The sequence below is a fragment of the Haemaphysalis longicornis genome, unplaced genomic scaffold, assembly GCF_048455015.1.
Source record: "Haemaphysalis longicornis isolate Haplotype H1 unplaced genomic scaffold, Haemaphysalis longicornis Haplotype H1 scaffold_5, whole genome shotgun sequence".
In the NCBI taxonomy this organism is placed as follows: Eukaryota; Metazoa; Arthropoda; class Arachnida; order Ixodida; family Ixodidae; genus Haemaphysalis; species Haemaphysalis longicornis.
Window position 1 is genome coordinate 26,249,375 of NW_027526385.1, and position 16,714 is coordinate 26,266,088.

General features: G+C 46.9%; 1 long non-coding RNA gene across 1 annotated transcript; it reads left to right on the forward strand.

Annotated features, from left to right (window-relative positions):
• The first annotated feature begins 1,492 nt into the window (after positions 1-1,492).
• On the forward strand, positions 1,493-16,391 carry LOC144137967 (uncharacterized). Its single transcript, XR_013315780.1, has 2 exons — positions 1,493-1,806; positions 13,436-16,391. It is a non-coding gene; the product is annotated as an uncharacterized LOC144137967 (long non-coding RNA).
• Positions 16,392-16,714: the final 323 nt, after the last annotated feature.

Below are 16,714 nucleotides of genomic sequence, written 5' to 3' on the forward strand. Positions count from 1 at the left end.
AAGCGAAGCGTCGGGATTAGATGGGTCAATGGTGGGGAGATCCGACAGGCGGAAACGATGCCAGTCGGTGAGAGCCACGCGTGATCCCGGACGAGGTTGGGTCCGCATAAACGGTAAACAGATTTCAATAATGGAATGGTCGCTTCCGAGGCTTTCGTGTAGGTGTGACCACGAAGGGCTGCCTGTGCCCTGGAAGAACAAGTCTGGGGAGGTGTCGCGTTCGACTGAGTTGCCGAGGCGGGTTGGGAAGGCGGGATCGTTCAGGAGACAAAAACGGCCCTGACTGATTGCAGTGGCCAAAGTTCGACCCGTTGGGCTGGCCTTAGTGTACCCCCAAAGGGGGTGTGGGCAATTGACGTCCCCCAACACCAGCGTAACCTGATCCTTGGGAGGGGAGCGGGCAAAATAGGGTGAAAGAGAGGGTAGCGGTTTGTTTGGGCGATGATAGACGTTGATTATTTTGATGGTAAGAGCCGAGTTTGGATCTGGTTTAATGAGGATGCCATGGGCATGGAAATGTGGGGTAGTGTAGGAAGTGAGGTCTACGGGGGTGTAGATGAGGCTTTTTGTAATAAGGGTGATGAGATTGAGGGTGGTGGGATTGTCAGCAACACCTGTGTGATAGGTATCGTAGCCAGGAATTTGGGGGAGGCAAAAAGCTTCTTCAAGAAGAATCAAGTCCGGCTGAGGCGTTTGTGATGAAAGGAGAGTTTTGAGAGAGGAGAGTTTGCGACGGAGACCTCGACAGTTCCATTGCCATATAATTGGTGGATGAGACAGCATTATAATTGATCTTCGGTGTCCGAGGTGAAGCTAACGTCTCGGGAGCATGGTGGAGGGGGGCTGTTCTTGCTGGGTGGGGCGCGTTTTCGACGGGGCCGTTGGTCAAGGGCCTCCTCGATGGTGGCGAGGCGGCGATCGAAATGCGAGAAAAGATTGACCATGAGGGCATAAAGCTCAGGGATTGTCTGGGGAGCGGTGGGTGGGAGCGGTAGGGTAGGAGAGGTGGAAGGACCAGGCGGGGCGAGAGCGTTACGATAGGTGAGGGATGACATTATTGGTGTGCGGTGAGGTGGAATTACTTGGCGGTGAGGTTGAATGCTTCGCTGGAAGGAAATGCTATAACGGGAACCAGAGTTACTGAAAGGTATGCTAAAATGTTGTAAGCAAAAAGTCGTCCGCATCCTTCCTTCGCTGCTCTTTTTTGCTAAAAAGATCAGATGGTGATTGAGTTCCACATTGCCGTAATGACTTTGTTTTGTTTCCCGCCTTCACTCTGAGCGAAAGCAGCAGGCTGTGCACGAGTGTTCAGAATCTTCTGGAAGGCCTTTATCATATCTACGAGTTGTTCGACGCGCAAAGTGCAGCTACGAGAGCATATAGACGCGCTTATCACGGAAGGCAAACAAGTCGCGTCAGCTGCAGAGCTCGAAGGGCGGTTGATTTTCCTCCTCCTTATCAGATATCCTCGCAACGAGTGGGCAGACCGCACAAGCCGTTCGTCTCTTTACGCCGTTCAACATGGCTCAATGCAGACAGGAGTTCGCCCTGGTCGGGTATTCGGAGAACCTTGAAAGCAGGCCCCTGAGGTTCGTGGATCCCATTCCTGCGTCTAGGATCTGCAGTGCGTGTGGCAACATTCCGAGACTGACATACACTCCTGTGTGTGGCCACACGTTCTGCGAAGCATGCTACCAAAGCTGCGCGACCACTTCGAAGTGCGTGTGTCCATTGGACGGGGACGTTTGTGGCAGAGACGACGTCAGCAGAAAGGAGTACCCGGCCGAGCAGCTACTGAGAAGAGAGGTGAGGGCGCAAGGATGGGGGCGGATCCACGGCTTATTATTTAGATATAGGCTTGCCTCGTTGAAATAACAGGAAGCAGTCTTTAACTTTCAACTGTTAGTGTTTTTTTTCTGTGTGGCGACCGTATTGGGAACATAGTGACGATTTTGTGTGTCTAAGCAGACGCTCATTCTCGCATTCTTTTGTTATTGAACTGATGCTTGACTTACAGGTTCTAAGGAAAAGCAGTTTGCGGATATAGGACAAATTGGAGAATCTCCTGACACAAGGCATTCGCTTAGGGAAAAAATTCAAGTTGTGGTTTTGTAAACCACCACCAATGAGAGGATCTGGGGAGATTTTGGTTTTCTGTAAAGAGTGTCCCTTACGGAAATTGCAATTTCGCTCATGAAGTCCTTTATTTTTTTCCTTCCGGTTTGGGTTCCCTATACCATCAGCTGCTGGAACTACACAACAGTAGGAAAACGAATAAATTTGAGGCTGAAGGGCTTTTTTGCTTGCAGGGGGTGTGCAAAAAATACAAACACAGCGCCCAGCATCCGGAACATACGCGTATTCTTGCATGCACACTCGAAAGATTTCTTCAGGTACTGGCCATTATGGTATTGTAGATCTCCGGCTGATATCAGACCGAAATACTGCTCAGTTGAACGGTGCTGTATGATTTTCAGTCTATTGATCATGGGTAGCGCTATAGTGGAGGGCTCCGAATAATTTTGACTACGTATGCATTTTTATCTACCGCCTAAATCTAGACGCACCGGTGTTTTCGCATTTCGCCTCATCAAAAAAGCAGACACCGCTGCCAGGAATCGAGCCCACTGACATTGAAATTTTTATTCGGGAAGCGCACGAGAATTTCGCAACAGCAAAGTCAAGCTTACGCCGAACCGGTTATTCCAGTGAGAAAAAAGTAAGTTCTGCTTTCGGGGCAAAATAAAAGTTGTGGTTGTAGCGGTAGTAAAAACGTTTTTTACCCACAGCAGGATAGAAAAAGGGGAGCCCCACCCCACAGCTGTCCCCTATAGACGACGGCCAGGAGCCCGTGGGCCCTGGCGGTGAGTGGTTCTAGTTATCGGCAAGGTCCCCGCACAAATGTTCTGTTGATACTCTTTATTGAAAAGCGGAGTGCGGATTTAGGCGCGGGTTATCGGCTCGCTTTTTGAGAGAAGCTAAATTTGGGGATAAGCCCCGTCGGTGGTGCTTATCCGGGTGCTCTAATGACGTGACAATAATGACGACGATGACAACGATGATGTCATTTTAGAGTTTGTTACACACCCGCGATGGGAGTAAGGTGGGAGTAAGGGTTAATGGAGAATACCTCAGTAACCTCAGATTTGCTGATGACGTTGCCTTGCTAAGTAACTCGGGGGACGAATTGCAAAGCATGCTTTCCGCACTGGGCGAACAGAGTAGAACCGTGGGCCTGAAAATTAATATGCAGAAAACTAAAGTAATGATCAATAACCTCGGGACAGCACATCAGTTTGAGATAGGTGGCGAGGCAGTGGAAGTGGTAAGCGAATATATCTACTTAGGCCAAGTCGTCACCCCAGATCCCAACCAGGAGGCAGAGATAATTCGAAGGATAAGAATGGGGTGGGGTGCATATGGCAGACATTCTCAGATTATGAATAGCAGCCTACCATTGTCGCTGAAGAAGAAAGTGTATGACAGCTGCATCTTACCGGTACTCACCTACGTTGCAGAAACTTGGAGGCTCACTAAGAGGGTTAAACTTAAAGGGACACTGAAGTGATTTGTAAACATTGCGGGATTACTAGCGCAAATTGTAGTTCGGAGTCCGTAGGCATTGCTTCGACCACTCTGGCCGCGTTTACGCGAATTTATTTAGTAGAAAAATCAATTCAAAAATGCTGTCCTCCTCTCTTTACGCTCGCCCATTTTCTGTGGCGTTTTCGTGTGACGTCAGCCGGAGATGAGCTGGAAAATGGCTGCGCTACTGCACGGTTCGCCTACCAGCCGACCTACCGATCGAGTCAGTCGGCCCAGCGTTTCGTCCGCCGGCCGCCGACGGGTCGTCGCTATTCGCTCGCTCCATTGAAACTAAGCCACAACACCTTTGTGAATGAAAGAGTGTGCCTTTCCTTACGTTGTTAGTTTGTACACTGTCAAACTCAGAGTCCGAGTCGCTCCACACAAGCGCTGCACAAGTGCACATGCGACGCTTCGCTGACTTTACGCTAGTTGGAAAATCTAAGGCCAATTGAAGGCGGGAGAAGAGTCAGCGAAGTCAATATAGGTACTAAGAAAATAAAATCACCTGAAACTTTTACCGTACAGCGCAAAACTAGAGAGCAAGGAAGCACTTTTTGCGCTGGGTAAACAAGCACCGCGGTCAGCAGCACGACCGCACATCTGCGAACGCTTTTCCGTCAAAGAAATGCAATTGCTAGACGTGAGATATTGTGGAAGTTTGGGTACACTTACTGCAGGAGTGACATACAACAAATAGTCACATAAAGTACTTAAATGCTTAAAATAAATAAAAGTGTAAACTGGTCATACATTATAAACCTTATATATCCAAACTTGCCAGCGCCGGCTCGTGGCCTAGTGGTCTGAGGCGCTGGAATTTGTTTCGAAAGTCGCAAGTTCGAATCCCCGAGGGTACATGTGATTTTTTTTTGTAAGGATTTTTTTCTGAACTGAGTTCACCATTTTTGGGCCGTAACGTTCACTGCTCCACGAGCGAGATCTCAGAACGCGCGCATACTGACAATGACGCGCTAGCGAGTTCTCGTTGGCGTGCTGTTGCCACAAGCACCGACTGCTTGCGGGCAGTGGGCCCAGGCCTGAATCAGCACACCCTTGGCCTGGTGCGAACTAGCTTTTTACGAACAGACATGAGTGAGGCAAGCTCCGAATATGCGGGAAAAGCGCATGGCATTTGAGAGTCTGCGGTGACGCGGAGGGCGTTCATCCACTGCGTAGGCCTCGTCTAGTGATTTCTACGATTCCAAGCCGCCCTGGGAGGTTCATCTTAGACATTTGACAGCCGAAAACATGGCAGAAGCGCGGTACGGCGATAATTGAGAAATCGAGAATGCCCATCCAACAACGCCATCAGATGTCAAGCATGTTGTTTTACAGAACCGAAACCGAAACCGAAACTTTTGATTGCTTACCTTGGGCATCGTCCAATCACGGTGCCCCCCCCCTCCTGACGTCACAGCCTTTAGTTGGTGCGGCCGCCGCAAACCGCGCATAGTAGTTTTTCTTCTTTCGCGCTTTGTAAAATAATTACCGATTTGTCAACCGGATAAACGATGAATAGTGTGTTAATTTGAGCCAGTCTACACAGTGCAAGCAAAAACGGGAGCTTGACAAATTCACTTCAGTGTCCCTTTAAATTGAGAACGACTCAGCGGGCAATGGAGCGGAAAATGATAGGTGTAACATTAAGGGACAAGAAGAGGGTGGAGTGGGTCAGGGAGCAAACTGGTATTAAAGACATATTAGTAGAAATTAAGAAGAAGAAATGGGCGTGGGCAGGGCATGTAATGCGAAGGCAAGATAACCGCTGGTCATTAAGGGTAACAGAGTGGATCCCTAGAGAAGGCAAGCGTGGCAGGTGGCGGCAGAAAGTTAGATGGGCAGATGAGATCAAGAAGTTTGCGGGGATACATTGGTCACAGTTGGCACGGGACCGAGGTAATTGGAGAATACTGGGAGAGGCCTTTGTCCTGCAGCGGGCGTAGATAGGCTGGTGATGATGATGATGAAGACACACCCGCTTGGATGAATTGGCTAGGGATGAAGTGTTGCCTCTGCCCGGGCTGCGTTTGGAAACACGCGCCCGGCATTGCAGTTTATAGTTTTACGTCGGTCGAAGCCAAATTTATTCACGCCCTCTAATGACGATCATAATGACGCCAATAAAGTATTTCGCACGCACCCACTCGGTGAAATTGGCCAGTCATAAAGCGTTGTTGGTGCCCGGGCTAGAGACTTTAGATTAACGTGGCCTGCGGGTGCAGCTCTATCTATCCGTTCGCAGTCGACGCGGGCGTGCGTGCGCGCACATGTCTCCCGCTATATCCCGCCACAATTGAAGCCAATCACTCTGGCAGCTCGCATCACGCCACATCGAAGGTGTGGTCGCTTACAGTCGTCGGGCAGTTCACTTTCTATCTGGGAAAGGGTAGGCCGCACGTGGTTCGCTCCGCGGAAGAGCAGGCAGCCATTGAAAAACGTAAACGTTCCCGATGATAGCAGAGGTAGGATCTACAGTTACGTATACCAAAACATAACGCCCACCCATTTGCGTTTGGGTAAACCTGAGGAAAAAGGAATGCATTTGTTTTGGTCGATCGTTTCCTCGCGTTTTCGTTTTGTTCATCGTGATTTATTTTAGCACAATTGTTTTCGTTTTCGTTTCGCGGTGTATGCGCTTTGATTTTGGTCGTTTTCGCTTTCACTGGGGTCATGCTTCGCATGTACCCGTGTTTCTCGAAAGTTGGTATTGGTATTTTTTTTTGTTTTTTACCTTAATTACAAATGCAAGATCAGGAAATAAGGGAGGGTTGGGCGTAATAGAAGCTGCGGGCCGAAAATCGCTTGGCGCCACAGCAGCACCGAAGTGCGGAACTAAATAAATATGCAGTGTCACCCCGTTCGTTATGCAAGCATTACATTTGGCCGTAGGTCGGATTCTCAACAGGAGCATAAAATTGCGCTTCCGGGGAATTTCTTTACCTATCATTAAGGGTGCGCATATTGCATAAGAAAATTTGCCCTCCGTTGTTCGCCTTTCTTTGTATCCCCATATACAACAGGGACCTGTGCTTTTGAAACAGTAACTGAACAGACAAGCGCACATGATAACGCATCGCCACATCGCTTAAATCGCGTAGAGTTAGCATTGCTCCGAAATCGTGACAGCCCAAGGTGATCATATCACGACCGCTTTTTCAAGCGAAGTTTATTGTTCACTAACTTCTGCTGCGGAGCCATTGTGATAGTGTTCGAATATCAAGAGCGCCAGAAAAGGAACTTCCCGTGGTCGGAATCGAACCTGCGTCCCTCGCGGTATAAAGCCGACGTCTATCCAATTGCGCCACTACGACAAGGTATTCATATGCAGAGCATTTTAGATGCGAAGCATCTCATGGTCGGGGCTATGTCCCTCCTTTGACGTTGTTGCGCCGTCCACACCCCAATTACGCATGCTCGGCATGCTGAACGCCTGTTGGTGTCTTCCCCTAATGGCTATTGGAGCGACAGTGTTGCCGGTGTCTTCCTGGGCCGGCACGAGGCGAGCATGCTTCACGCGCCTTCGACGTTTCATCGTCGTCGGCAGCGGCGTGCGTCGGCGAGTCTCGGTGGGCCGTGATGACAAGCGAGCCCACAACCATCCGGGGAACGTGCATCGACCTCATTTTTCAGAATCTTTAGGGTTCATCCACTACAACAGCCCTTGACTTTATATTTCAAAGACCATAAGGCAGTCATTTTTAAAGCGGAACGCCAACCACGGCAAAACGTCACCTGCGTTGAACTTGATGATGCTAATGCTTACCACATACTCATACCACGTACAAAGTCTCTCTCTCTCTCTCTCTCTCTCTCTCTCTCTCTCTCTCTCTCTCTCTCTCTCTCTCTCTCTCTCTCTCTTTATTGCCTCTCTCCTCTAACACCCACAATAAAATTACACCATCTCCCGTAGGAGAACCCTGAGTAGTATGCGAAACAGCCATGGGGTCAACACAATTTCCTGTTTCATAGTTCCGTTAAGTGAAAAGCCTGGTAGTTACGATAGAAACCAAAAAGTACCTATAACAGTAACAAAATGGTAAATATCAAACATTTTATGCGGCTGTTGAGAATCGGACCTACTGCCAAATCTTATGCTTGCACAACGGGGTGACAGTGCATATTTGTTTAGTTCGGCACTACGGTGCCACTGTGGCGCCAAGCTAATTTGAAGTTGCACGTTGCACGCTCATGTCCCTGTTTACAGCAGCGTCGTTGGCACAAGCGCTGCCCTTGATAAGCTGCGATGCATGCCGATAGATAAGCGGCTGATTTCATAGTGGCAGAGAACTATAGCGTGAGAGCAGCCATGCCAGTGGAAGGAAATGTATGTGGTGAGGTGATTGTTTATGTAACGCGGAGTGGTTCGTTATCTGCTTCGCGCGTGTGTGTGTCTGCAGGGGGGGGGGGGGGGTAAGCATACACGCGTCCGCTTTCGTCTCTGTGCTTAGTGCGTGTGTGCCTGTATGCGGGTTCGTGCCTATGGGTATACGTGGCCTTGTGTTGTGTGGTTGTCTACCAATTGTGTCGAGGTAAATCAGTGCGATTGGTGGGCTTTTCGTTGGGTTGGGTCGAGGTTGATAGCGGAGGGGCTTGAATTTAGTGAAGAATTGGTTCGTGGTGTGTTTAGTTTATTCTCACTGGTAACAACTTTTGCTTGCACCTTTGTTCCTCCTTAGCAGACAAGTTTGTTAGTTTTCTCCTACATACATGGCTCTTCTAGATCATTCGGAACACAGATGGTCGACACAAGCTGACGGGCTGGCCGGTAGGCGATTCCGCTCCTGTTTAATAATTGGCTCTCTGGCGCGAACAATCACTGATTTTAAGGTTAACTAGGTTCCTATCTTGTTTAGCTGGTTGAGACGAGGTTTTACTGTAAGTTCAGATCCACGTACTCGTTACACAAAACACTGTTACCCAAAGTATTCTCGTAAATGGATTGAAGCCCAGGCATACTGACGGCAGTGTAAATGCCCTGTTGTAGACATGGAATAAACTCCTTTTTGGACATGCCGAGCCATACAGGGTAGCTTTGAAAATTTAACCTTTCCTCCACAGGTGAGAGGCTATCCGTGGCTGTTTTTTTAAGTTAACAGCTGTCGTTATTTTAAATAAATTATTTCTCGGTATTTAGCAGGGCAGGGTGCTGCTAAATACCGAGAACGTCTTGTTAGCCGTGAGGTAAAATTTGCGTAGGAATGATCAGCGTATTTTAATTATTTTACTAAGCTGCTTTCTTACAGAGTGCTCGCTATATATCCCCCAATTGTTTTGGCATTTATGAGTCTCTTATTCTGCTCTAGCTCGTTTAATGACTTGAGTGACCATATGTAGCGTAATATTATCCGCACAGGTTCATATCATTAGGTGGTGACGCCCATGTTTAGGGGCTTGGGTTCCTCTTCTAGGAAGACATGGGTGCAGTACTTTTATAGGGAGGAAGATGAAATGGTTGGGAATGGTCGAAGTTTCATAGTGGGTGAGAGGGATTCTGTGCCAGAGTCAGGAACATGGAAAGAAGTCACCATAGGGAGGAGGAAGCCGGTGAAGGAACGAAAAAGGACAGGAGGGGCTGTGGAAAGAAGAGGAAGAGGGGACGAGAGGAGAACCGCCATTACCTGGCGAGAGAGGCCGCCTTAGGCTCGGCCTTCATTCTTTAAACGAAGCTTACTCTCTCTGCCTCTCACAAAGGCACCCAAAGCGATGCGTCCTGCAACTTCCATTTCAATGAAATATTCATGCCCATTGCACATTTTTACCACCTGGTCAAAATGTACTTGTTTCCTTTTAGCTGCGTTTGCCGTCGCAAGCGAGGATGGTGCCAATCCTTTGCGCCAGGCAACAACAACGAAATGGGAGGCTCGGTGCTTTATACAAAAGTACTCGGGCGTTGTCTGCTGAGCCACACAGAATGCATGAGGGACAGAACGCAATGACAGAATCAAGCATTCATTCAGTGGATTCGCTCTTACGCCTTTTGGGGGAGACGCTTCTGGGGCCGTAGAGCATTTCCTTAGTGACCAAGGCACGGAACGGTAGACCCAGTGAACTGTCGCTAGGTGGCACAAGTCCTGCCTCGATAGTGATGAATCGAAAGAGCTTTACAGCTTGTGCGTTATATCAACAGTTACGCACCGCACTTGTAAATGGAAGGCACTGTAGCAATATAAACGCCACGTCGGCACCGAAATTTATGCAGGAAAAATTGGGGTAACCTTGCACGTTGGCTAATCGCCTGATGCTAGTGGCCTGATGTCTAATGGCCTGACGCCTTTAACGATTTCTTAATATCAGTATGCAAAAGCGTTCACAACCCAGCTTGTGCAAACTTTATGAATGTAAGCAGTCGTGATTCAGCCGTCTAGGCAACCACCACCATGAATATAATTGTGAGCGCATTTTCCCATTACAAATCGTGGTTGCCCTGACGTAGATGGCTGGGCAATCGAGCCAATTCAGTGTGTTCTGGATCTTGTTTCACTGGTGTTGAAGGATGTCTGTAAACTTTGTTTTAAGGCCGGTACTTTCTCTAAATAACTTCAAATGGCTAAAATAAGGGTTTTGCAGATGGAAGGCAATAAAAACGAATTCACAAATCATAGGCCAACCGTGATACTTTCATTATTTTCAAAAGGCCTAGACAAGCTTATACACACTTGCATGATTTCATTCCTTGATAGGAACGAACTAATAACCACTACGCAATTTGGATTCGTTAAGGGCCTTTCAACTGAGCCCGTACTTCTAGCCCAAAAAGAGGCAATACTTAACACCTTTGAGCGATAGTTGTCCACGTTAGGAATTTTCATCGATTACTCAAAGACGTTTGATAGCATTGATCATGTATGTCACTTTGCTGAAAAGAGCTGAAACTCTACAGCTTTCGTGGTACCTGATTAAAGGGGTCGTGAAGAGATTTTCAAAAAAACTCTTATGTGTGCGCGCTTAAAACCGTGGAACCTTGATAAACAAACAATGCACACCCGTTTCGTCGCCCAAAATCGGCAAATAAGTAAACAAATGCAGTTACGGTTTCACCGAGGCTTTCCTCCTCAACTCGTGAAGTGACGTTTCAGTAAGTCAGTAAGTAGCCAATCACAGTTCTCCCTCGTCTGCACAATATGTCGGCATATAGCGGGCTTGCAAAGGGTCAGATAAAGTTACACCATCGGCGCCATGATGAAACTCGCTCTGCAACTGAACGGGAGACGTCTGATATCTGATACGACTGATCAACATGGTCGAACTTTCAGTCAACAACACCGGTGAGATGCGCAGGCACAGGTAACCACGTTTAATCTATACTGCGCATTCGTAAACTGTTTGCGCTGTTTTCCACGAGTCTAAACTGTCGTTTTGCTAGCCGATATTCTTGCACAAGCTTGCCGACGTCTGTCTCACGTAGCCAACGTAGCCTGTAATGTGAGTTGCGCGAACGTGAAACTTCTGACCTGACGAGATACATGACCGAACGCTTAAAATGAGAGTTTATTACATAAACACGTTTATCGAAGGAACTTCGAGTAGTCGGAACTTAAAACCCGTCCATTATTCACTCATCAAGCGGAAATATAACTAGCGAGAAGCAGCGATACAGCGCCGAGTCGCCGGGTCCCAATATCACGCAGTTCGACGATTGCTTTCGTGTTTCCTGCAATAAACAATGCTGTTAACGCTGTTTTGTTGATTGTATACGCTCCGCTTTGGTTTACTGCAGAAGCGCTCAACAGTAAGTTGGTGGTTAAAGCTCTGTGTAGATTAGAATTTATGAAAACACGACAGACTTCTGGGTTACAAATGCGAAAGGGCTTTAATGCAGCAGTTTTTCTTCGCGTGCGCCTTCCACGTCGATAGTGTAGTGGATAAAGTATCCGACTACACTGGCCGTAACGTTGGGCTGGCCCAAGGCCGCAAGTTCGAATCGCTCACGGGGCACTTTTTTTTTTTTTTGCTTGAGCGATCTTGGGCCATTTCATACAAAAAAGATACGATTCCGAAGAGAATTCGGGAAAAGAACGCGAAATTCAGGAGGGAAACTGGCTACAAACTGTACAAACACCCAGTAGGTCTGCGTTCTGCTGCAATGGTTGCCAGACAACTGAAGCGTTTACAACACCGCTCACGTGGATAGAAAACTGTTTTTTGGCAACGAATAAAGGATGCATTATTTTTAAAATATTGGGTTTGCAGCTTTGCAGAATATTATACACAAAGAACATTGAACCGCGTTGAACTCTCTAATGTACTTAACGTGACGTCATTATAGTCACGCTGCCGACCGCCGGCGCGCGCATGGTCGCTTGCGATGCGCCTCAAAATGAGAATTTCAACGGCGCCTCCTAAATTCCAGAAGCAATGAATTGTGAAAATATTTGGGATTTATGTTCTTAAAAGGTCGTCCAGCATACAAAATTAAGCAAAGCCAAATGCATTTTCTCTTCACGACCCCTTTAAGGCGGATTTCTGGGCAAGTTGGTATTCCAACCTGTGCCCTCTCGTCGTCCCTCGTTTACGTTTTGCGCTTTGAACGGTCTTCGTGGTACCGTTTTGCAGTTACTTACCTCCTATCTTAGCAATCGCCGGCAGAAAGTGCTAATTCGTAGTGATAGTTCCTCCCTGAAGCCTGTTTCTGCAGGAGTACCACAAGGGAACAAATTAGGACCCCAGATGTTTTTCATATATTCTAATTATTTGGCCAATAATGATAGCGCTGCAATATTATAAACTATGCCCATGACACGACCATGCTTCTTAGCGAGAAAAGCCAATCTGATGTGTTTTGAATGTCCACAGAACTGCTTGATAAACCGTCACGCGGGTGCCGAGTCGATTCCCTGAACAATAATGCAATTAAAATAAGCAGTCCCCTTTAGACCAAATTCCAGAGTTCCCTGCCAGCACACACTGAAACAAGGTAATTCCTATATCAAAATTGTTCCTACGGTGAAACGTCTTGGAGTAGCGTTTGAAGAACACATGTCGTGGAATGCTCACGTTGACCTAGAGTTATCAAAACTTTGTCGTATTACTGGTGTTCTTTCTAAACCTAGGTTTTGTCTGGCCAAAAGTGTGAAGCTTATACTATATCGGGCTTTGGTTTTATCACATTGGCAGTATTTTCACTTAGTATGGGGCACCAAAACTAAGGCGAATAGTATCAAACTTTCAAAATAACAAAAAAGACAGTTCGCATCCTCGTACAGACTCATGCAGACTCCTTTTTTGAGGATATCAAGCAATTACCAGGGACCCATTTCTATAAAACCTTGCTTCTCAAAACGATACCAAACCAATATAACAAGAAATAACAATGTACTTCGCAGTTGTTCCTAACTTCAGCTTAAAATGTAACCGCGGAGCATTCGCGGATGCGACCGCTGGAAAATACCGAAGAACGGAACGAATTACGTTGAATAAATGCTACATTATCAGTTTCCATTTCAGGTGAACACTGTACCATGTATACAGGAGTGTAATGTATCATCCGTTTTGTGTATGTTAATTTTGTGAGGTGTTAATATGTGAATTTTATGATGTACCATGAGTGCTACTGAACCTTGCTTTACAAGTTTCAAATTTTATATATTGGACGTATGTTCTCGAGGCATCTGCTATGTGTAGGGGCCGTGGACCCTGTTAAGTCCTTCTGTCGCTTTTTTTTTTTCGCGGCCCCAAGTACTTTGTGTGGGAATAAAGTGGTCTAAGTTGATTTGATCTTATTTCATTTGCATCCCATACCATAACTAGCTACAGAAACGCAATGCGAGGCAGCTGATATGTGGAAAAAACTACAACATATCTCGTTTCCCTGTTTTCTCACGGCTTCTTTCTTCTCTCTATCGTGTAGGTTCACTGCTGGAACGAAGCCAATGGCTGCGGTGTCATCCTTCCAGCTTCGCAGATCGCCGAGCACGCTCGCCGCGACTGCAAGCACCACCTGTCCCGCTGCCCAACGTGCTCGGCGGATGTGCTGAGCCGCGACGTGTGTGCACACCTGAAGTCCCGATGTACAACACTTGTATTGCACACTGCACCTGAAGCGCCACGAGCGACTGAAATCAAAGGGAATGTCCATTTTGTAGTGCTGAAGAGACAGGTAGAGAAGCGAATGGGCGATCTAGAGGCTAGGCTTGCACAATTATCCTTGGAGAATGGCTCCCACAACGACAAACTTGTTGAAGTTTGCCACAACATTAATTCGTTGAAGGAAGTACAGGCCCAGGAGTTCGAAGCACTAGCAGAAAAGTTTGAACGCGCGTCAGCTGCCACTATCTATCGTTTAGATCGAAATGACGCAGGGATCCAAGCCCTAGCAACGCACGAAAAAAGGCTAGACGAGCGCGTAGCTCAACTGTTCTTGTACAGCGGTTCTAAGAGCGACACACGGGTTGATGTTTCCGTAGACTTTAAAAATCTGAAAGAATCCCTAACACAACATTTTGGGCCTCCGTCAGATGGGGCCACAGGTGAAATAAAGGTCCTTAACACAGAGAAAAGCGAACCCTTGATGTCTACCATAGGTTCAGTGTTGCCGTCCGTTCCAAGTGACGTAAAAACGCATCAGTGGGTACTGCGGGGATATGCATCACTCAAAGAAATGGCAGAAAAGAAAGGTAGCTTTTCTAGAATGACCGACACAGTGTATCTGCGTCGCTACCTGATGTCTTGGGGAATCTCCTTCGTAAAAGAAGATGATGGCTTATATATAGCTTTGTGCATTGAACTGTACAAGGGTAAAGAGGACGAGTTCCTTGACTGGCCATTTACGAAACTTTTGAGGCTTAGCATCATCCACCCCGAGACACAACAAGAACTGGAGCGTTTCGTAATGCCACCATTGAATGACTATTACAAGTTCTGTTTTCGAAAACCTGTCCGCTCCAGCAACTCACCCGTAATTTTACCTGCCTCTCAGATTAGGCGGAGAGACATAGAAAGGGGTGGTTACGTTAAGGGAAATCAGCTGATTCTAAGGTTGGATGTGCTCTTGTAAGTCTAATATTACAACTGCACTTGATAATCAAACGGTGCTTATACAGGACCGTCTTCACGTAACAAAAATTGTTACTACTAATCGCACATGTACGACGGCAGCTTGTTAAGCGTTTGTGTTCATAGGTACTAAGGCACGCAGATTGAGCTGCGTGGATATTGTTCATTTGGAAGATGAGCACCCTGTGATTCAGAGTTGGCCTTCTTCCGACGGACCTGCGAGAAATTGGCTCTCAGAGTGGTGGAGGACTGCATCGGCACATACGAAAATGGAAAATTTCAAAATCAGGGTGGAATTAGCGTGGCGAACTTTATGAAGCTTTTGGAGGCGTACATGAGCTCATTGCATCTAGACTACCAAGGCGCAGTATGAAAACAAGTCGATGGGATATGCATCGGATCGTGCTTGGCGCCTACACTATCAGATATGTTCTTGGCAGTCGGAAATAGGTCCAATGAACAGATGTTCCGAGGGACTACCGAAGTGGACAGCTTTGGCTATGTCGAGGAGTATCTTCGATGTTTAGGCCAGCAGCACGACGCTGCTGATGTAGATACGATAATAAAGTTTTTTAAGGACGAGCACGAAGGTCTAGAATTCACTAATTAGATCCATAACGAGGGCACAATACCGTACTTGGACATAAGCATCACGGCAGAGAAAAGCCATACTTGCTACAGGTGCCGAACCAGAGGCGAGAAAGGAATGCTTTGTTACGAGTCGGCGCACACCAAGTTAGTAAAGAGGGCCATCGCTAATGGTCCATGATGTTAGTGCTTAATTGGTCGTGTGCACACAGGTGCGAGCAAAGCTTTATATTTCCGTTAGAACGTCTACAGGCAAGCGGCTACCCAGACAGCACGCTATTATCAGTTGCTGGAAAATTTTGAAGAACATGAAAAGAAGGAAACAGCCAGAACCCAGCAGCAATGACCAGAAACACGCTGTTGTCCCGTACATACACAAGGCCTAATATAAAGGCCATGATCTTAATATAGTGTTTGCCGCGCCAGTCAATCTTAAAGGGATGTGCCATAAAGTAAACGCTGTGGCGGATGCAACCAAAAAGCCTGCAAAACCCGGCATGAGAATACGTTCGTTGAATGGGAAGTAGGAGTAGTGTAGAACATTCATCTGGACTGCGGCAAAGCATACGTGGGCCAGACAGGAAGATGTTTGAATGATTGGCGTAGGCAGCCCCGGTACGCATGTCAGCAAACGGCTTCCTCAGGCAATTGGGCGGTCCACTGCAAAAAATGTGAGTGGGAAGCCGTTGTTTCAGGAAACGTCAATTCTGGGAAGATCACACAAGGCCACACGCAAAATCTGGGAAGGCTTTCACATTTAATAACAGCAGACCGAATGCGTGAGCGCACGCTCAATCGTGCTGTCCCTACCTGAAATTGAATTCATAAAGAGCAGTTCGTAGACAGAAGGCGGGGTATAAAGAAACGCGTCATGCGCAGATTTTGTTGTAGCTCAGTTTAATAAACAAAGATAAAGAGCCATTGACCAGATTGCGATGTTTAGCGCCTGCTTTTATCAAAAAATGTGCTTTCAATTCCCCCTCTCCAGCTTTTCCAGTCGTACTTTGTAACCCTTGCTAAATGTTTTGTTGCCCAAGCAAAACTTCTTTCACTCTTAATAAATCAGTTGTGTGTTTGCGCTCGTGCTGCAAACGTCGTTTGTCTGTATTGTGTAAAAAAGTGTGTTCTTAGTAACCTCAAGCGCAGTTTTCGAACATGCAAAACCAACTAGCCCGATTCCTTACCTCACTGGCCAGAAATAAAGTTTGTACTAATGCTTTGTCTCTTGCGGTGTGGTGACTCCTTTTACAACTAAGGGGAAAATCGTGGAATATTAATCAAGGAATAAACACGCAAATTAGGCGTTTCCTGGCATAGAGCATGAGGACAATGAAGAGAAATTTTATGACAATGTTTTGTATTTGTAAGCAGGGACGATTGACGTTAATAAAACGAACATATGGCTCTGGCCAGGCGTGAAAGACGATAGTGCTTCATTGGTTTTAGGTAAGCGATGAACTTACGATGTGCCTGTGCTGGCATTTCTTACCGCTATGCTCCCAAACAATAAAAAGTGCTCAAATGATTTGGAATAATTGCCTACAAC